The 21,243-nt window shown below is 45.8% G+C and overlaps 1 long non-coding RNA gene across 1 annotated transcript; it reads left to right on the top strand.

Moving 5' to 3' along the window:
- Positions 1-2,057: 2,057 nt before the first annotated feature.
- On the top strand, positions 2,058-19,606 carry LOC118176845. Its single transcript, XR_004755551.1, has 3 exons — positions 2,058-2,336; positions 12,766-12,919; positions 18,808-19,606. It is a non-coding gene; the product is annotated as an uncharacterized LOC118176845 (long non-coding RNA).
- The last annotated feature ends 1,637 nt before the right edge of the window (positions 19,607-21,243 follow it).

The raw sequence follows: 21,243 nt of genomic DNA, 5'->3' as shown, positions 1-21,243 counted from the left end.
GGCAGGCACTGGGGAGCTTATATAGTATAAAATCAAAGTGCAAAATATTTGTATAAGTAAGTTTGCACATTTTATAACAATCTTCGTGATCAGTGGAGTCTTCCAGGTTAGGCAAATAATCCCAAAATATACAAATGAGGTAATTTTATGGATATTTTAGGTTGCCTGGTGAGACAGATACAGTTATACGAGCTGTTACACCCAATGGGAATTTCTCTATGACTTTATTGATTTAGCTTATCTTGGAGCACTGGAATATTTATAATATTTTGCCAATACTTGGATGCAGTGGAATTCAAGCATGAAACTAACCAGCTTCTCGGATATTATCTATTCACCATCTGCTTGACAGACAATGGTAACCTTCTGGATTCATGGACCTGCATCTGTCTTTTAATACCGTTAAGCTGTAAGTAGCAAGTGTGGGTTTTCAGAAGTGGGGAACATGGAAGTGAGAGGAACATTCAGCATCTAAGAGCCTCTCCCAGCAGGAGGAGGAGGCTGGGGACCTGTGGAGCCATGGGTCATCAGAGAGGCTGTGGAGAGTCAGAAGGAGCCAGGCAATGGGGAGAAGCGGGCTTGCAAGTATCTTCAACTGATTGCTTTTAAAGTAACTTTTGTCTAAGAAGCTTTCCTCTTAATGGAGGATAAAATGTTTTAAAAGACCATGTAGCCAGTCACAGGTCATCGGCATAACTTTTGCATTGGAAACCAGTCTCTAAGGCTTCTTCTGCTCATCCCTGCAGAGACCACAGTGATCCCAGGTGATCTTTGACTCTTACAGAACCAGAGCAAGTACCGAACATCCTCAGTGAACTGCTCACTGGCAACCTACCAAGTGAGAATTGTTTACTGAGGTTATCCAGCATATCATTTAAATAGTGAGTAAGTACAACAAAATCACCATCTGCCCATGGATAATTGGAGAACAGAACAAGAAGCCAGATTCACAGAGTGGATTATTCATCCAGCTCTGTTGGGAATGCTGAATGGGACCTGCTTGTGCTTGTCTTTGATCTAGACATCTAATCTTTTGTTTCTATGAATGCCAAATTCATTCACAAATGCCTCAGCAGATTGCAAAGAACTAAAACTGTGTTCTTAAGCTAACCAGTATGTTCACACTCACGTTCAGGTTATTTGTGAGAATTTTTAATCTGTGGACTGTAGAAAAATGTGTTCTGACATCAGTGCCATTTGCTGTTCTGTTGCTGCAAATTGTAACTGGTGCAGAAACGGCAAAAGACAGATATGCCAATTGAGTAATTGCAAATTAAGCAACTGATTTCTTAATTTATGTGTTAAAAAAGTTAGGTACCTGATGGAAAAACAAGCAAACAAAAAAACATATAGCAACAACAACATCAAACACCACAAGAGTTGCATTGCAAAAACTGGCAGCTACAGCAGTGCTCTGAGTAGGAAGGCTGCGCAGGACTAAGTCAGTGGGCACGGCTGTTCTCTGTATTCAGCTTAGCCCCGGAGACTGTAAATTTAGGTAAACAGCTTTGGACAGGTTGAGCTATAGGCATGTGCTAAGAAGTATGGATGAATTAGGGCCACAATACTAGCAAAACCAAGTGTTTGGGTGCAGTTTCATAATCAGTGACAATAGTATAAAGACAGGGCACTCCCAGCTCTGCACCTTCTTGCCTCTGCCTTTATACCAGGGGCAGTAATCATGTACCAGGCAGGATGGTCCCAATCCCCTTTTCAGCACTGATTTTGACTCATGTCTTATTCTGGTGGTGAAATTGTGTTTTCTACTTTGTCTGAAATTTAATCTTGACCCAAAGCCTGGTAACATTACTAGAACAAAAACCTCCTACTTTGAGCTGGTTTTAAATTGAAGCTCATAAGTAATTTTACTCAAGTGAGTAGACCTTGTGAGTGCACTCATGGTTCAAGGCTCCGTCAAAGCCTAGGCTGGGCATCAAATGATGAGACTCCTGAAAAAGACATTCTAAATGGTTTTAATGCCATCTTTTGGTATTATAACCTGAGATGTACGCTTTCAAGGCATTTAATTTTCCATCTGGGTCCAAGTTACAGTCTTGATTATTTTTATGCCAGAACAGTGATACTCATCTCAATCACAAGACTGCAGAGTCTGGGCTTTTGGGGGAAAGATTCAAAACTTTCATTCTGATAAGACAAACCAAATACACAGTTGATAATAAAGAACTGCAGACAAATTTTGTGTCTACCAGCAACCAGTCTTAAAATTATTTTGACTTGAAACATCTTCTCCCTTAAGGTGGAAAGGCAGAAGGTTATATTTTGGCATCAGGAGCAATATTGGATGACTTAGGACTCACACATTTGGCACTCTGACTGTAAGTAACCATTTTTTATCGTTGCTATCATATAATCCATGTTTGTATGGCTGTTCTATAGTTGCCATTAAAACGTAAAAATGAAATAATGGCTTAATAGTGTCTTCTGTTACGGGGACCATTTATATTACTTACAGATTATGTTTATAGTATTTTGCCTAAGACAAAAATGAGATTACTGTTCAAAAGAAGCATTAAGGTGTCAAAGATTTTCACATTTACAAGAATGTTATAATTTTGGGGCAGCATAAACTGGGAATTTTTGGAAAAAATAACGGGATATATAAGAAACTTTGTCAGATTACCAGAAAATAAGAACCCATTTCTGTACTTCGGAAAATTACATTGTTTTCTTGATGTTAATATTAAGAACTGTGGAAAAAGTTCTATCACTTTTTTATTTTTCCACCATACCTTATTCAAGTTCATCACAACATGGTAATAAATTGAATGGTAAACATGCATTTGGGCAGCCAGATGATCAGCTTTAATGCCTACTTCACTTGGTTATTTGTTCCATCATTTAAGCAAAGAGAAAGGCTTTTGCTTTGTCTATTGTTTCCTTTAGTGATAGTAGTGTTTTGTTTTCTTTCCTTCCTTTTCTTGAATGGTGATATTTAAAAAAAATACAGTAAGAGGTTTCAAGGGTTGTATTTTACATTAAAAACGTAGATTTTTCATTTGTTTGTCTAATCTTCTGCTCAATTCCTTTCACTGCCATGAATTGGAAGGTGACAAATGACTTTGCGAAGGGATGAGAGAAAGCTTCCACAGTGACATTTAAATTGGAACCCATGTTTGATGGCATGCAGATGATTTAAATACATGTCACCAATGCAAAGCTATAACAGCAGATTTTAAAAATGCTTTTGCTTCCTTTATTGCCATTTTAACATGCATCTGGAGAGTGCTGCGATCCAATGGAGCCATTGTAAATAAGCTTCAGTAGTTGTCTTTCCAAGCCTTTTCTTTACTTGCATTACTCAGGTGAGCTGCATTGTGGGGGCTGTAAATAATGATTACAATCTTAATGCTTACTATGCAGATAGAATTGGCAGTGTTAAAGTCACCTCACAGTAAGTACTCCTGACCCTGTTTCTAGGTTTACTGTTCGGTAGGGGGTCATAGCATGTCAAATTCCTCTAATTCAGATCTAAACATCAACTGCCAGCAAACATATTCGTCCTTTCTCTGAACATATGCAGGGGGCAGGGCTGGGATCACTGTCACTGGAAGCAAGTAAATTATCTTCTGCAATCAGCTCATGCCTGATACACGTGCTTAACCTCCTCTCATAATTCTCAGGAGGATTCTGTCCTCCTCCAACAGTAAATATACTGCTGCCACACCTAAATCCAGGAGTGCTCCTTCAATATCCTCTCTTTCCATGTTAGAAGTCAGCTGGAATTAAATTCAAGCCCTTAAGTATCATTGACCTGCGGGAAAACTTGGCTCTCTATCCAACTGTGGTAGCTTGTGCCCAGTCTGCTTTCTTGGTGAAGCAGAGCTCCTTTCTTGGGGTTGTGTGTGTGTGTTGGGGCAATTATTCACTAGCTGCATATCCAAAATCCAATTCTGTCTTGTGACGTGGGATAAGACCTCCAGATCCAGGGCTATTGATTCTTAATTGGCATGAGAAACCCCCAGTTTCCTTTGTGCTTTATTATATGCTGGAAACTGTGATTTCAGCAGATTTGCAGACTCCATTAAATATATTCTGTTAAATAAAGACAAGCCTAACAATTAAAAATCTTCTGGTACCATGCATGAACTGACTGAGAGATTTTAACAGTGTAAAATCAGAATATTTCCTGTGAAACAACTGATGTATAGATATCTGATGTGGTGGTATCTAAAAAGGAATAGCTTAATGCTTTTTTATTTTATTTTATTTTATTTTATTTTATTTTATTTTATTTTATTTTATTTTATTTTATTTTATTTTTATATTTCTAGCATTTTCCCTTTAAGGAAATGAGAGATAGAAGGGGAAGTGGCAATTGTGTACTCTAAGGATACATACCTGTGATCCATGAAGGAACTTTTTTTTTTATTTATTTTTTTGCTTTCCATCCTATGCTGCCCTGCTCAAGTTTCACTGCATTGTGCCTTGACAACTGCCTGATAAATACAAGTCTGGAAAGCAAAGAATCTCCAAAAGCTCCCTGTGAGGGCTTGGATTAAGGGTTACCTTTGCTGTTTGTATATGTAGCAGTCTCATCGTGGCACCTTACTGCCCTTCTCTTCCCCCTCACCTGATCCTGCCTTGTCAGAGAGCTCATGTGTCTCAGTGCCTGGATGGATGGTGATGGAGCCTTGTCACACCAGAACTCCTCTGGAAAGGCAGCAGCTTCTCCCTGGAGGAGGGGTGTTCATCCTTATGTCTTGACAGTAGACTACCTTTGTATTGATGTACACAGCCTTACATATTGAAAATGAAACTTGACTGTTGTTTGTACGTCTAGTTATTGTATTTCACAGCCCTTTCATTCTCCTATTCCCTCACTCTTCACTCTTGCTGCTACACCTTCAGTCATGCTCTCCTTGCTTTGGACATTGCTCACCTTTCCACCAGGCAGCTTTTTCTCTCTTCTCGCAAATCCAGCTTCCCCACATTCCCTTCCAACACTCAACTATTATCCACATTCTGCTTTGGCTCATCTGACTTTGCTGGAAGCTCTGCCGGGCAGGGGCTCAATCTTATTTCAGATTATTAATGGGGCTGGAAAGCCCTGGTGGGAGGCTGCATTACAGGTTTCCAGGACTACTTTGCAGAAGTACAGCATCACCACTTGAAGGCTGTGTCTCCTCCCCACTGACACGACTCAGGGCACGTTTCAGCGGTCCTGACTTTCGCACACAGCAGCAGAGCCTGGGGGAGGCTGCTGGTGTCCTTTCACAAGAGAGATGTATTTGGGAGATGGCTCTGCTATTGCATTGCTGAGCCAGTTGGAGCCAGCAAAGGCAATCTGGACCAAGGCTGAAGCAAAATCTGCCAGAATCGTGTGAGAAAGGAGGATTCAATCTCTGGGCATCTGGGCGCATGGATGGCACGAGGATGTGGTGCAGCCAGGAGTCAAGCGGAGCAGCCGGTGGTGCGGCAAGAACCCATAACCAGGAGCAGCCGGCCAGCCTCACCGTGCTGCAGGGGAGGCTGGTGAGCTGGGAGGCACCCAAGGAGGAGCTTCATGTGGGGTTAGAGGGATAAAGACGGCAGCTGAAAGGATGAGCCTTCTACTGAGCTCCAGGCAGCCACTCTGCTGCCTGTCTACTTGAGGAGCGTCTGTCGAGGAGCTGGCAGGAGCGGGTGGTCTGGAGCAGCTGAGCAGGGACAGGCAGACCTCTGGGATCCACAAGGGGAGCTTGAAGGTGGTGCTGGTGACAGGCACCTGTGTCACTGGGTTGGGTTGATTCGATGCCTGAAGTGCCTCGGTCTGCTCATTGCCACGGGTTTTCTGCCTCCCTGGGTCTGCCTGGGGGCTCGGAGTGAATGGAAAGAACTGGAACGGGTGAGGGAGAGGTTATGGAGGGGCTACAATGCCTTTATTTCCCCCTGTAAAATCCCTGCCTGGTGCTAGATGTCTGAATGCCTCTGAGAATCTGGACCCAAGAGTATAAAACAGGGAAGGACAATTTGGGGACAATGGCAAAGCGCTCAGGAGAAGGATTCATGGAGCTGAGGGCCAGGAGGGACTATTATCATCATCTAGCCTGACTCCCTGCATAATACAGCTCAGGAAACCTCAGCTAATAATTTCTGCATCAAACCCATAACTCCTCTTTGAGTTATAGCATCAACTTTCAAGAGACATATGGTCTTGATTTAGAGAGGATAAACTTTGGGTTCTTTTTATCTGTTTTCCAGGGTTTAAGCCTTGAGGGTGCACTCGCGTCTGGTTTTGAGCTTTTCTCTGCAAACATAAAGGTTCACTACTGACTTATCACAAAAGTTAAATTAAAGTTGATTTTTTCACAGTGACTTCTTCATCCATGACTTGGGGCTTTAAACTGTACACCCCAAAAGTGCAAATCTTTTGATAACATTGCAACTGCTGGCAAAACAGTTGTCTCCTTCCCAACCAGATCAATAGTTTTGCAAGGAAACCTCTTTCCTGGAGATTTCCATCCCAGAGAGCAGAGCTGACTGGCATCCTAGCTGTGCTGTGATGAAGCACAGCTCACCTGTCCCAGGTGGGGTTTGGTCAGCTCTTGCTCCAAAACACCCAGAGCCACAGATGAAAAAGGCATAAAAGGGTCTGAATAAAACGAAGGTTAATAGATGCTGATGTGGGAGGAACAGGGGCTGTCAGGGAGCGATTAGGCTGCCGAATAATCTTCCACCTGGAGCTGTCAGGCCGGTGTCTAATGTTTCATTCAAAGAAGAAGCTCTACATTCCTGATGAGCAAATGACAGAGAAGATTTCAATTAGAGCTGCTCGGCGCCTCAAATCCTGACATATCCTGACAGTTTACTTTCAGTCCTCCCGCTGTTCTCCAGGGGACGCCAAGCCATTAATAACACTTTTTAAGATGTAGAGCGGGGGGCACTTCTGCAGTTGATTAGCAGGTAGCCATCAGCGGAAGGAGGGTTCACCTTTCCCGAGCTGAGAATTGCCTTCATTATAGATATTTGGATGGGGCAGGAGAGGAGGTTAAAACTGCTAATTTGCAGGAGCTGCTCCTGTTATTACAGCCGTGGTGGGGAAGGGAGGCACTGCACGAGGAGGTGCCTGCCGTGCCGTTAATGATCCGCTAGCTTCAGCCAAGGTTATGGGGCCAGGGAGGTTCGAACGGCAGTACAGGTTCCCTTCACTTTCCATGTAGTTCAAAAACAAATCAAAATAGTTCACAGGCTCCACTTGCATTTAGTGCAGAAAGCTCCAGATGGGAGGGAGGGGTAAGGAAATCTATTTCGGTAGAGGCAAAACCTTTTTCCTTGACAATGTTTTTTGTTTTGAGTTTAGTGTGAATTAAGAAATGGTTGAGTAACATGAAAACAAAATGAAAGCTTTCATTTTGGGTCAAACAGGATGTTGCAGTTGATTGAAGGTGAATTTTTGCTCCTTTTCTCTCATTATAGTGGAAAAAATGTTTCAGGTCAACACAGAACAGCTCTGTTTTATTTTCCAAATGAACTGAAAAATCCATTATGCTCACAGTGTGCCTGCAATATTGCTGCTACTCTGCTTCTGAGGTCCCCTATGGAGCTGTCAGAAAAGCACAAGATAGAAGACATTAAATTGTAATTTTTTGGGGTTTGTTTCTTGATCTCATAGAGGCAAATGAGAGCCACACCTCCCAGCCAAATCTGAACCTCCCTCTGGTTCCCACTTAGGAGTTTTAGAAGTACAGCTCTTATTCTGACACACATCTCTAGAAAGGGTTAAGTCAAGGTCAGAATTGTGCCTTGCAACTCTATTTTTAGTGTAAAATAACACTAGAGGAGGACTGGCTTCATCCCCATCACTGCATGCCATGGAGAAGCCAACCAGCCCAGGTGAGTTCACGGGGCTTTGGGAATTGGATGCTGGGACGTGTGGGATCTCATTCATGTGTTGGTGAGACAGGTGTGTGCTAGAAAAGTCTGTGTGCCTTCAGAGTGGCTGGGTTTGAGGAAAAGAGCTCTTGGTACAACTCCTCAGGAAGGTGTGTGTCTGTTGTGGGCATCTGGGCACCCTGCAGTCCATGGCTGGTGGGGGCTTTCCTGTGGGCTGAGGGTGTTGGTTCGGTTGGAGAGTGGCTTCAAGGAGTAAAAAAGTAGTTTAGTAAAGTAATTCAATTCAAATAAGCCACTGTGTCAGAGAAAGAGAAACATTTCACACATACTCATCTCCCTCTGTGTTTCAGTGGCTCCTCTATAGATCCCTGCTCTCCCTCGTGTATATCGGGGATATTTCAGGCTGCAGAGAAGTCAGAGAGCACTTTACTCTTCACAGCCAATTTGCACCTTGGAAAGGCTTAGTTTCTCATGCTAGCATGTAGCAACAGGCTCCTGCATTCGCTGCAAGGCAGTGCTACCACTGCACTCTGCAGCTACAGTGCCTCCTGCGTCTTCTGCTGAATCCAGCTCCCTCGGGACAGGCTGCCCGGGGGCTCTGCAGCAGGGGCAATGACTGTTTGTCCTGTGAAGTCACTGCAACTTAGGTGAAAATAATTTCCCCCCTCTGTTAAACTTGAGAAAAATGGTTCTCAAGCTTCTTTCACTTCTCAGGGGGCAGCCCAGTGTGTCTCTGCCGTGTTCCCACACATCTCAGTGCAAAGAGATGGGAAAGTGGGTGGGAAACGCTGCCAGGTGTGAGCCTTCACACGCAGCTGGTCGAGGTTCATAAAGTGGATGTGAATTTTTTTATTTTTTTTTCTCTTTGGGCTGTGACCACCCATCCCAGCTGAGAACAGCCTTATTTACATCCATCTCTCTCTTCAGCACCCCTTGGTTCATCCTTATTTCCACTCCCTGTGTGCAATATATCTCAGTGAAGAAGAGCATGCTCATCTTCGGGGCTTTGCTTTCCTCCCCGTTTGCACTCTGCAAAGGGACAGACATGCAGCGACACCTCTGAGCTGGCTCCGAACCTCAGGAAATGTTGTCAGGAGGGAGCATCATTTACTGACTCACTCTTTCCTCTTCACTGGGCTCCGGAGGCTCCAGCAGGGATTAATTGCCTTGTTCTCTCTGTTATCTGCTGGGCTTTACTTTAATGAGTGCTCGGAGGGTCATTCACTGTTACTGTGCCGCGCGAAGGGGCACAACCTCAGCTTTGGATTTAAGACCTGAACCCCCCACTGCAAGGCTTGTTCCTGCCATGATGTTGGCTCTGCGGATAGCACTTATGTATGAAAGCCCACAAGGAAAGTGAATGCACTTTTTGCTAGCTTGCAATGATGCTGTGCATGTAGAACCAAAACTATTCTGTGAGTTTTTGACTTATGTCAGGTTGGATTAATCAGTGGAGAGTAAAATTTGGAGTGAGTGTGCTCTGGAGTCTGTCTTGCACCTGCTGAGCCTAATCAGTGGAAGTTATATAGCAAGGATAGAGATTTCCATTTGATCTACTTATCCAGAGCACAGAAAGAGGGGAAAAAAATAATAATAAAAAAAAGGTCCAGGGTTTGGCTGACATCTAGTAAGCGCCTTTTGTCTACATCAGCATGTGAATGACAATAAATATCGAATAATTCCAGTGATAATTGCTGGGTTCTGGTATTTTTAGAAAACTATTTGTGGAAGCAGAGACATAGCTAAAAACTTCTTTTCCACAGGCTCCTAGACTAAAACTTCTCACGTGTTTTAGAAAACAGCTATAGGAAATGCTTTGTAAGCTTTTTCTCCCCGCCTTTCTTCTCACGTCTGCTCATGGCACCTTTGTTTTGACCTTAGTAAGGGCTTCCATAGTTTCCGTTTCTTAGTCCTGAAATGCCTCCTGCCCTGCTTTTCTCATCTAAGGGCTGCTTCTGCCCTATTGAGCTAGGAGCTCTCATACAGAAATCCACTGCTCTAGCTATTGTGAGTGCCACGTCCACTGATGGAAACGGCTAGTGCATTTGCCACGAGTACACTGGCTTTTTTAGGTACCCTGCTGAGCTTTCCCCAAGGTGTGCTCCCCTCCCAGGGAGTGAGAGCATTTCCAGCATCTTCACCACATGCACGATGGCCATCAAATGGGACCTGCTGCCTTCACCGTGCTGCTGCTCTTATAACTGCTCCCAGACGAGAGCTCTCCATCCTTTCTCCTGCAGGGAGAGGCTGTGGCTGAGACAGGGTGCTACAGGGCCACTACATCCCCCGCAGCTCTGCTCAGGTTCATGGGGAAACTTGCAGATCTTGTTCTTGTCCTCCAGCGTGGGGGAGAGGAAGGGACCTCGGAGGCCAGGCTGACAGCCAGTCAGTAAGGTTGGGACCGGTGGCTGCAGCAAGGCTCCATTGCACGTCCTTTATTGAGGAGCCTTGGGCAGTGGTGTCCTACAGGTATATTATCAATGGCAGAAGCTTCCCTTCCTCCAAAGGACTTGTTGGTGTTTTTTGTTTTTTTTTTTGTTTGTTTGTTTTCCAATTTGCAGCTCCCCTGCACACACCACTGCACGTATCCATCGATGGGTTCAGTCTTGGGGATGTGCCTGTAATTTTGGGGAGGGGGAGAGGAGCTCCACATGTGCCTTCCGCCTGTACCTGTGAGTCATGGCTGCATTGTACCTGGGAGGCGAGCAGCTTATTAGACTTAATGAGGGTTTGCTGCATCCAGTTATTTGACCCTGTCACTCTGCCTTGCTTTCTTTTTGAGTGTCAGCAACAGAAAGATAGGATTTATAGTCACTTCTCATGGTGTCCTCTAACTGCCCGTGCAGAGGAGGCTTTGCTCCTGCTTGCAGTACCACACACAGCATCAGTTTAACAGAAGCAGTTACATGGGCTCTAAGTGATGAAACTTCACTAAACAGAGCCTATATTTAATAAACTTGAGAATAAAGTGTGAGCAAGAAAGGAAGGAGAGGTGGGCGCAGGAGAGAAGGAGCACGAGACAGTGAATTCCCACTGATCATTAGCTGGCGGACTCTCTTTGACATGCAGGTCTCTGCCAATGTGCTTGTTGAAAGTTTAGTGGTGGAGACAGTACACCTAATGGGATCTCGGGGGAGGCATCCTCTCGCCTATGGATAACAGGCTGCGAGACAAAGCTGTCAGCTCGCTCTGATTTACTGCTCTCTTGCAGCAGGGAGATAAAAGTTCGCACTTCTTGTAGCAAAGCAGGCAATGGGACTTCTTACAGCAACACTACATCGGAAACCAAAAAGGTGTGAGTGACTTCAACCCAGCAGGATGAGGAGGGAGAAAAATAGAGCAAACTAGAATAGCCTGGTGCTTTACATTCAGAACGTGCCCAGTGCATCACACTTATTTACTGGGAAGTGTCTCCTGTAACTCCCTAGCTAAGTGTCTGCAGACATGTCTACCACATTAGGCTCTTCACAGGAAAATCCCAATTAACGTTTTACTTAATATATGAATATTTATTTATAAGCAGATTTCCAAATGACAGGTTTAGAATTGTTTCTTACCCTCAGTATGACGTGGCAATGGGATGTTAAGATGAGACTTTGCAGACTTCAGTTTTATGTTCTGCTTTGTATTTCCTGTGCAGCCTCAGCCAAATGCGACTCTGCTCCTCTCCTCCCTCCCTCCCCGTAAAGCAGCCATCACGGTGAGCTCACAGCTGGCGAGGCTCTTGCAGAGATGTTTGTTAGAGCCTGGGGGACAAATGAGCACGACAGTAATGGCGACAACAGAAGTAACTCAGGAAGAGTTACAGGCTCGCAAGTGTGGCTAACCATAATGTAAGGTCGCAGCTCCAAATACATTATAATTCCCAGGAGAAGCACCTTGCTTTTAATTTTGCTGATAGCAGTTGCTAACAGGGATGAAAGGCCAGAACCAGGGCCAGCTGGAGGGCTTAGTGTTGCTGTAGGGCTTTGGCTTGGAGCGAGCTGAATTTTTATCTGCAAAGAATACAGGGGACGTGCTGGGGGCTGCTGAATCCACAGGCTACTTCAGTCTCAAAAAAGTTCCTGAGCTAAAAGAGGCTGCAGGTGGTACTCTGGGCAACGTGCAGGGCTAGGTGGACACTTTTCCTGCATCTGTAAAAGAAGACAAGTCTGAGAGTGGATATGACAAAATTGGAGGCTAGAGAGGGAAACCAAGAGGTAGAAGGGGAGGGAACATCCTTTTGTCCTCATCACTTGCCTTCCCCAGCAGCTCATCCTGGGGGAAAAGCAGAGGATGGGCACAGTCATCTGTGAGCTGGGGGAGCTGGGGGCGACACCTCCCGGGGAGTTGCTGAAGCAAATCTCTCTGGGCAGGTTCTCAGGTCAGCTCCCCTGAGTCTGTGTCCAGCATCATTGCTCAGGACTGCTGAGCCTTCCCTAACTTCAGGCTGCTGGGATTTATTTGGTTTTTATTTTATTTCAGATGGGTGGCAAGAGGGGAATGCTGTACAGATGACTCTGGAGTGGAATCAGTGTGCATAAACAAACACCGAGATGGGAGACATTTTTCTCTTTAATGTCAACTCGAGGCTTTCTGGAGCTGCCTATTTGTTGCCAGTCTGTAGGTCCACAAGATGATGAGGTGGATAAAATGGAATGATAAGCTTGCTCTGAAAGAGAAACTATCAACAGAGCAGTTGATTTATCGCTCTTCTCAACTCAGGTGCATTTAGGGGTGAGGGAAGGATAAATCTTCCCCCTACTTTTTTTGGCTGCTATTAGGTAGCCATTAACTCTCCATGGACCGTGACTTTCATTTCCCATCAGCTTTGAATTATGCAGTCCGGGACTGAACTGAAAGGTAATTTCAAGAGACAAAAAGAGGTGGAGAGAAACCCTATATTTTTATTTAATTCTGACTGTGGCTGACTTAAATTCTGTCCTTCTTCAGGACTTGCATCTGAGACAGGCTGATGAGGATGCTGCTGTGGGCAAGCAGAGATGAAGGGTTTACCCAGATGGGTGAGGAATTGTGGACCAGTCCTGCAAGGAAACTCCAGCAACCAGACTGATTCAGCGGAGGTACAACCAGCATTACCTTCAGGGTAAGGACTTTGATTTGTACAACCATGTAAGCTTTTCCGACCATGTTTATCTAAGGTTGCAGACACCAGAAACGCTTAAACCAAAAGGGTTTAGGAATGCTTTGGGTTCTTCCCACAAATTCCTACTTTGTTTCTCTTTTTCACCTTGAAATGGTGCTTAAAGACAGAAGCATAACCACTGGTTCACTTGGAAGAAACAAGTTGCTCCATGTCTAGTGTATCTCCTCCAAAGGATTAAAACCCTCTCTCCAAACTGCAATAGCAATCCCCCAGGACGGTTCCAACACTGCTCCAACCATCCCTGACCCTGTCATCCCCAGCATACTTCCAGGCCAGGCACTCAAACTCTGCAGAATGACCAGTTTTTACTTTTCTTCTAACCAGAGTTTTTCTCCATGAATAGACCCCAAAATTCCGTGTCACTCTCCATTGTGAGAGCTTTGCACAAATGGCGATGCATAGCAAATGCTTAACAGGGTAGTTGGCCCACGTATGACAGTTGAGTAGTAGAGAAATTTTCACACATGCTGAGCATAAAATGCAACAAACAAAACAAACAAGTGAATAACAGCAACAAAAACAAAACAACTACAATGCCTCCCCAGACATATTATTTTTTCAACAATGGGAGAAAAGGTGAGAAAATTAAGGTGAAAAACCTTATTCTCTCTCAGTGCTTGTTTTACTCACATCAGAGTAGACTTCCCCTTTCTAGATAGACTTCCCCACCCAAACTTTGTATGTTAGCTGCACAAGCTAAGTGCACAAACCCCACTGCTCAGTGGCCATCTGGCCTGGCTATGCTGGAGGGAGAGGGGGAATCCCAGCTCCAAGCAGTGGTTATAGATCAAATCTGTAGAGAGGGCACCAGAAAATAATTCAGCTCCTCATGTTCCTAATGGTTACTGTGTGCATTGGGAAGTGCCTCCAGTGTTTGGTGGCTCATAGTTTGCTCTGTGAAATTGTGGCTGGGGCCACTTCGCATACACCTGCTGTTTACTCCGCTCTTCCCCCTCCCCAGTTAGGGAAAAAAAAAAAAAAGATTTAATTCATGTTAATTAAAAGCTAATTGATGACAAGATGATAATACTAATATAGCAGCCCTTGGTTCTAAATAACAACGGGCTGCTAAATATCACCGATCCAATTTAAAAAAGACAGCAACAGTGTTCACCTAATACCTAGTAAAAACATTCTCATTAACTGTGGGAAAAGATTAAAAGGTCTGGTTTGGCTGTTATGGGATGGTGTGACGAATCCCCACCTGCCATGCCCTAGCAGCAGTAGATCCTCCCCAACTCGTTGCACCTTGGGGTGCAGCAATGCTGTGCACGTCTGGGCTGTGCAGGGGAAGCTGAAGCCCCGCAAGGCCGAGGGATGCGTGGTGTGGAGCTGGAGCGGGGACAGCAGTGGTGTGAGATGTCTGTGCAGCTCCTGCTGCTCCACGAAGGGAGGGCTGCTGCTGGGGAGCTGCCATCCAGCCCGTGCACTCCCTGTCCCACGCCCTGCAGCCAGCCGCACTTTGCAGGCTCTGGCACCGGCGCGGGCAGCGCGTCCAGGCCATTTTGCTTGCCTGAGCGTGCAGCCCTGCCTCTGGGCAGGGACAGGCATTGCGGCAGCATTCGTGCTCTGCCAGAGCAGCTTTGCTTGGGATCTTTCAAACACTCCCAGAGCCCTCAATGGGAGGAAGCCTGGCCCACCAGCTGAGGACAGGAGGCCAAAATGGGCTGTGCTGCTTGCTGGCCACACTCCCCTCCTGCCTCAGCCACCAGCTGAGGTAAAGAAGAATTAATGTAATATTTTGCTTGATTTTTTTTCTTGCTTGTTTTTGCTGTGACTCTGCCTTCTCTTAGCTAAGTATCCACAGCTGGTAGCTCTTCCCCCCATTGGGACCTGGAGCTGTGGAGCAAAGAAGAGGGTAAATGCATCCCAGGGAGGAACTCAGGGAGTCAGTGTGGGTAATGAAGCTGCTAAGCCATCATAAAACACAGAATGGTTTGGGTGGGAAGGGACCTTAAAGCCAATCTAATTCCACCCATCTGCCATATCCAGGAACCCCTGCCCCAAGCCCAGGCTGCCCCCAGCCCCATCCAGCCTGGCCTTGGGCACTGCCAGGGATGGGGCACCCACAGCTCCTCGGGGCAGCCAGTTGAGACAGCCAAAGATGAGAGAAAAAACAAACAAACAACCTCCCCAACCCCCCCGCCATGAAAAAAAAAAAAAAAAAAAAAAAAAAGGAAGATGCCAGCAGAGCTCTGGCAAATAAAACCAAAGCAGAAGGCAGATGAGATGTGTTGTGAGTAACACAGGTGTGGTTTCAGACAAGTCCATTTTGTAAGCCAGATTTTGTGTTTCCTGAGTCAAAAAATATGAGTTTGGTAGAGCTAGTCTGGGTGAGACTTGTGGCTTTCCCCATGATTTTATTGCCCCCAAAATGATCATAATCCCACAAAAACACCAACTTCAGTAGATCTGCATCTCTGTAAAAGAACCCTTACAGCCCATGTAAGAACAGAGCCATGCATCAGCTCTGCCCCAGGACCTGAGAAGACGCCTGTGCTGGGACAAAACTGACCCATGGAGCTGAGCTCTGCCATGGAGCACGAGCACACAGGCACTCGGAACCCCCGGCTTTGTCTGACAAAACATTCTGGGGGCAGACATGCAGCATGAGGAGTGCTGAGCATCAGCAAGGCCTCCTCCATCTCCCCAAGCACGCGTCTTTGTAGACAGACAGAGAGGAGGACCTTGTCCCGTGTTCAGCAGACACACAGCGCTGCTGGGTGTGATCAGAAAATCTGCTCGGACACTCAGCAGAAGCAAGGTTTGCACATTTTTTTTTCCTTTTTTCTCCCAGGGCTCTGTGCCTCATGTCAGCAGCTGAGGGTGGATGGAAATGAGGTGCTGTGGTGTGGCTTGTCCTGCTCATGTAGCTTATGGTGGCTGGTGGGAATTATCTTGCTCTGCTTTAGGGTCCAGCAGTGGTAGCATTGCATAGATGTCAAATAGTCATGTTTTTTGATAAACATCTCTCACAGCCAGGTTTGAAAGTGGCTTCAGAACTATTCCCTGAGGGATTTGGTCACTGTCCTACAGATGGCAAAATAACTGCTGGACCGGGACTTTGTCATGACCAGGCAGCACCCATGGGACTCTCGCAAGCCACGCTGATCTAATCCTCATAAGTCTGACACTTCCTTTCAAATGAAGCCTAATCCATCACACCCTGATTGTGCAAAACATTAGCTGTTGACAAATGCGGTGTTTACGGTGGTAATAACAGCCTGATGGATGGCCGGGGCTGGGGAACCGCAGCTGCAGCTCTGCTGCTGGCGAGCAGGCAGCAAGTGTTTGTGCCCAGCGATCCCAAGGTGGGGTTAGCAGCTATGAGTGCAAATGGGGGGGAGTAAAAGAGTTTTGCTGGAGCTTCCCTGCACAATCCAGCCTTTTTGGCTGCTCTGTGCCAATGCCCTGCACTCGCAGGACAAGGGGGAGCAGCCAGGTGGGGCAGCCTTCTGTTGTGCAGGTCCAAGCTCTGTTGCGACAACCCAGTCCTGCAGCAACAAACTTCCATGTTAGCTTTATTTTTATTTTTATTATCCAAATCATGCAAGAAAAAGCATTCACGGACCTGTTCTGCTGTAAACTGTAAGTGGTTCTGAAGACTAACGATGGACAACTTTTTAAAAACGCTAGACAGAAGTATTGCATGCTCTGTTGAGGTTTTCATTAGGATTTTTCTCTCTCCCTATCTGTGTATTTTTCACACTCACTGGATTATGAATTTACATGCATTATAATGAGAAGAACTGTAGCCATCATAGGATTTTTTTTAATAATTCTTGTAAAATGTTATGGAACACAAACCATCAAAGTTCGAAGGAATCATCCCAGTTTTTGTCATGCGCTTTCATGTTTCTTGTGGAGGTGCAAAGCGAGCCTGGGCTGCAGTCTGGATTCTGCAGGGAGTTGTGGCTGAGGGAAATAACCCAGGTGGTGAAGGTGCCACGTGAGCTGGGCATAAACATGAATTAAGTGCTGCAACTGCGAAGGAACCAGGGCCATTGGAAAAGTAGTACTAAAAATTGAAATTTAAAGCCTAACAGAATGTATTGGAAGCAGATTTAATTGCCTCAGTAAAGGGGTAACGTTAAAATTATGGGTGTCAGAGAAGATTAAAAGTACTTCAGAAACCAGAGCAGAGTGTTGATGGGTGAAGGATGAATGGTAGAAGCCTGGCAGAGGCAATTGGTGCAGTTACATAGAAAATGTGGTTTAGTGGTGAAAAAGGATGAGAGGGAGGCAGGAGCTCTTGCTGGGGCACAGCAGGTTTTTTTGTCATAGCGTGACCTTGGCCTGCAGCTGCTTCTTTTGTGCTTGTCAAGCTGGGAACCCCTTGCTTGGTTCCTGGGGGTTGTGCTTCCTCGTTCATGTTGCTGGACAATTAACCTGTTCTTTGCAATGCACGCTGTGTTAGTTTGAACAGAGTCAGTGTTAATGTGCCTCATTTGGTGACTGGGGCACAGGCTGATGTCTCTGTGCAGCACTCCGTGTAGATGCACCGGTGGGAGAGGAGATAGCTGGCCAAGCTTCAGACATCTGCATCTGTACTGATCCTTTAGGCTCCCTTTGCAGTCAACAAGCAAAAAAAAAAAAAAACTAGCCACTTCTAGGCTGCAATTCATCTCATTGCTTTTAGACCTAAGCATTGCAATCAGATGAGGAACAACTGCTTGGGTTTCCCCAGAATGCACAGGACTACACAGAGGAGGGCATACAGTGGAGGCGTCAGTGTTAACATATATGGGGTCACACCAGTGTCCTGAGAAGGCCAACAGGTAGCCTTAATTTAGCTTTGTGTAGGTCAGAGGAGGGTGGCAGTGCCTGCTCGCCAAGATCCCGTTCTGCTCGCGCTGTGGATGATGTCTTCCTGACTAAAAAAATGGCTTCTGCTAGCACTGCTTGTCGAAATTGTTACAGAAACTTCTTCGGTGTTGCAAAAGAGGAACTGTAATGATGTGGCTTCTGTGGTCCATCTGTGGGTAAAGGATGCTTGTCACCACTCTCTCTGGAGTGGCTGCAGCGGGGGTGGCACTTAGTCGATAGGAGGTGTCAGGGGCTCCCAGAAGTGATGGAGTGTCACCGTGCTGGCAGGCAGAGGCAGATAAATGAGAGGCTTTGAACTGAAACGCAGTTGCCAAATCCTTAGCAATTTTTCTAATAAGGTTGTGACTAGCAAGCATGAGCATCACAAAGACCTTGTATCACTCATAAAAAAATAAAAATAAATAAATAAATAAAAAAAAGAAGTATTTGTACTATATCCCATTTCCAGAAACTGACCACTTTGGCCAGCACTGATTTTCCAGGAAAAAAAGAAAACAACTCTGGTCCAGGAAAACAAAGAAACCACATCAGTTAGCTAGGTATTTCTGAGTATGAGTGATTGGCCCCAGAAACAAATGGCGACATGCTGGGGAGAAGCCTTTTCTTACTAATTTCATACTAATGTAGTGGTTTTATGGGTATGGACCAAAACACAAAGGCAGCAGTTGAGGCATCAGCAGCAGGAGATGCTGTGTCTGCCACAGGCTCACAGTGTCACCTTAGCCAAATTATTCAAGTTGTGAGTGTCTCAAGCTCTCTTGGTAGAAGAATATACATGTGCTTCTCTACCCACCATTCAGAGGAGCTGCAGGGCTTAATTAGCGTTTAGGAAGCATTTGTGTAGTGGCAAGGTCAAGAACTGATGCTATGCCACTGCAGAAGTTTGTTTGGATTGGATTTGCTGCTCCCTGCTACCTAAAGCGAGGGCTCCCAGAGGAGACTGCATTACCTTGTGCTGGTCTTCATAATCCAAACACAAAAGCTCTTTCTGGCCACAGCAGGTCAGTGACTTATCACAGCCTTGGAGCCAGCTTAGCTCCAGAAAAGGCGCGAATGGTCAGAGCACCACGGAGTCTGCTCCACGAATGATGTTGGATGAACAAAGGTGTCGTCACACAAAGCAGACTGAGCAGGAGAAGGGCTTCGACCACGGCAGGGCCTCAGAAGCTGCAGCCTCCTCCCTCTGCAGGTGGGTTCGGTGTGGCCTGGCAGGCGCTCCCTGTTGGGCTGGGAGCCATGAGACACTGCTGGTGCCCTGCAGGCCACGACACACTTCTGTGTGTTGGCTACAGTTCGTCCTGAAACCACGCTTGAAGGGTTTTCATACAGTATCAGATTATAGAATTTGAGAAAAATAATAATAATAATAATAACCCCCCTCCAAATCTCTTAGTATAATCTCAATCTCCCCTGATACCTTTCTGAAACTGCAGGAAGTAGCATGTAAACCTCAGGAGGCACATGTATATCCTGGATGTTTAACTCCCCTGGTGTCTACCCTTTTCTCTTCTGTGTGTATCTCCTTCTCTTCAGTTTGGGGAAATCGTTTTATCTTTGCCAACTCATTTTCTCTGTTATTCATACCATTCCTGACTCCAGTGCGGGCTGTCAGCACTGCACCAGAGCCACGCTGCCTGTGGATTTCCTGTATTCTTCATCTGCTTTTGAAAGCCCGTCAAAAGCTACCATAGGTAAAAGAACCGCAGGAAGCCACAATTTGGGAAGTTTTCAGAGCCGCTTGCAGCTTTTTTTGCCCGCTGCCATGCCTGACAACTTGAACTGGTGGAATTATTCATTGGAAATAAAGCATTTGAGGAATATAGCTATTGATTGTTATGAATGATTTATGTATTATTTATACTGCTGTAGCCTCTAATGGCTCCTCACGGGTCGGGGCTGTGCCGCGTTAAGCTGTGCACATAACTGCACTAACGCAGCGTCTTCAGTCGAGGCCAGCAAAATGGGCAGGTGTGGTGGGGACGGGGAGCACGGGGCGGGTGAAGCAGGCCTGGCTGGGGTGGCGAGTGGCTGTCACAGCACAACCTGCCCTGCTGTTAGCAAGCGTTTGTAGGCGTCTCGTCATAGGTGAATTGTAATGAGATATTTGGAAGAGAACAACAGCCTTTTGCATTCCTCCCATGGGCAGCACGGTAACGTGCCAAAACAGAAGGAGAAAGCTTGCTGGAAAATGTAACTGATGGGCAGCAAAAGCTGGCAGTATCGAGAGAGCAGAAGGCGGGTTTGATATGTTTTACCCTGTCTGCAGGCAGGTTCCCTTTGTTGAGCTGCCCGTCTCTTGTGCTTGCCTGTTAAGTGCCGAAGTCCATCTGCACTCCCTCACACACGTTTTAGCCTAGAGGCTGGCTTGCAAAACCAGGCTGATATATTTTAACAGTTGGTTGTTCAGTCCGCAGGCAGGGCCCTGCGTCTCTCAGCGCTGCTTCTGTTCCCTGCGTGCTTGCTGGGCTGCACGCCTGGGCCTCTCCTGTCTGCACAGGGGTAACTCAGCCAGCATCGAGCCGCGGGTCTCTTGTGAGAACAACGAAGTGAGCTTGTGAAGGTGACAGGCACAGTCCTCACTCGGAGTGGGTACTCTGAGTCCAGTGGAAACAGCTCAGCTTCGCTGAGTTGTTACGAAGTGAGCTGAATTTCACCCTGGCAGATTAGCCTGTGCACGCAGGTATCGCTGAGCTGAATGGCATGAAGCCCATGCCAGACCCCAAAGCAATGAAAGATGAATGACAGTATCAGGAAATTGGCATATGAGGTTTAAGTGATATTGAGTAGCTTCTCCGGTGCCCCACTGCCTCTGTCCAGATGACCAGTGTTTTGTTCCATGGGTGCTCTCTCAGCAGCACCATATAATAACCCGTGTTTTCAATTCACATTGGATAACACTATTTTGGATATGCAACAAAGCTTCCCACAACTTTCTGACTATTCAGCATTTTTTGCTGAGCCTCATCTCTACAAATACTCATATGACAATTACTTTTTTTCCCCCATTAAGCTTTGCTGCTTTTCTTTCAGGCCAGGAAATTTCCCGGCCTTGGTAGGGCCTTTAGTAAAGACATTTTTATTTACATGGCTATTATGTTTCTGTCTTCCATCAGGCATCCATCTGGCTAGGCAGACACGAAGGTATTAATCACAGGGGTGTTTAGACACCCACTCCAGAATGGGAAATTCAGAAGTTCTGTGCAAGAAGGTTTTACATCAATTTTCACTGCTTCAAAACAGTATTGATTTCACTTAAAGAATTGGATTGAGTGCTTTGAATGTTTTAATAATTTCACCTTTTTGTCTTTGTGCTGCTTTTCTTGTGACCAGCTGGAAACTTTGGTCATTTCATTTGGGGTTTTCCTTAGAAAACACCCTAAGCATCCTTGTCCTGAACAAAGCTTAAGCATGTGTTTAACGTGCGGAAGTTAATAGAC

This window comes from Oxyura jamaicensis, chromosome 20 (genome assembly GCF_011077185.1).
Source record: "Oxyura jamaicensis isolate SHBP4307 breed ruddy duck chromosome 20, BPBGC_Ojam_1.0, whole genome shotgun sequence".
NCBI classification, from domain to species: domain Eukaryota; kingdom Metazoa; phylum Chordata; class Aves; order Anseriformes; family Anatidae; genus Oxyura; species Oxyura jamaicensis.
Note: the sequence above shows the minus strand (reverse complement) of the source record. Positions and strands in the feature narration are given on the sequence as shown.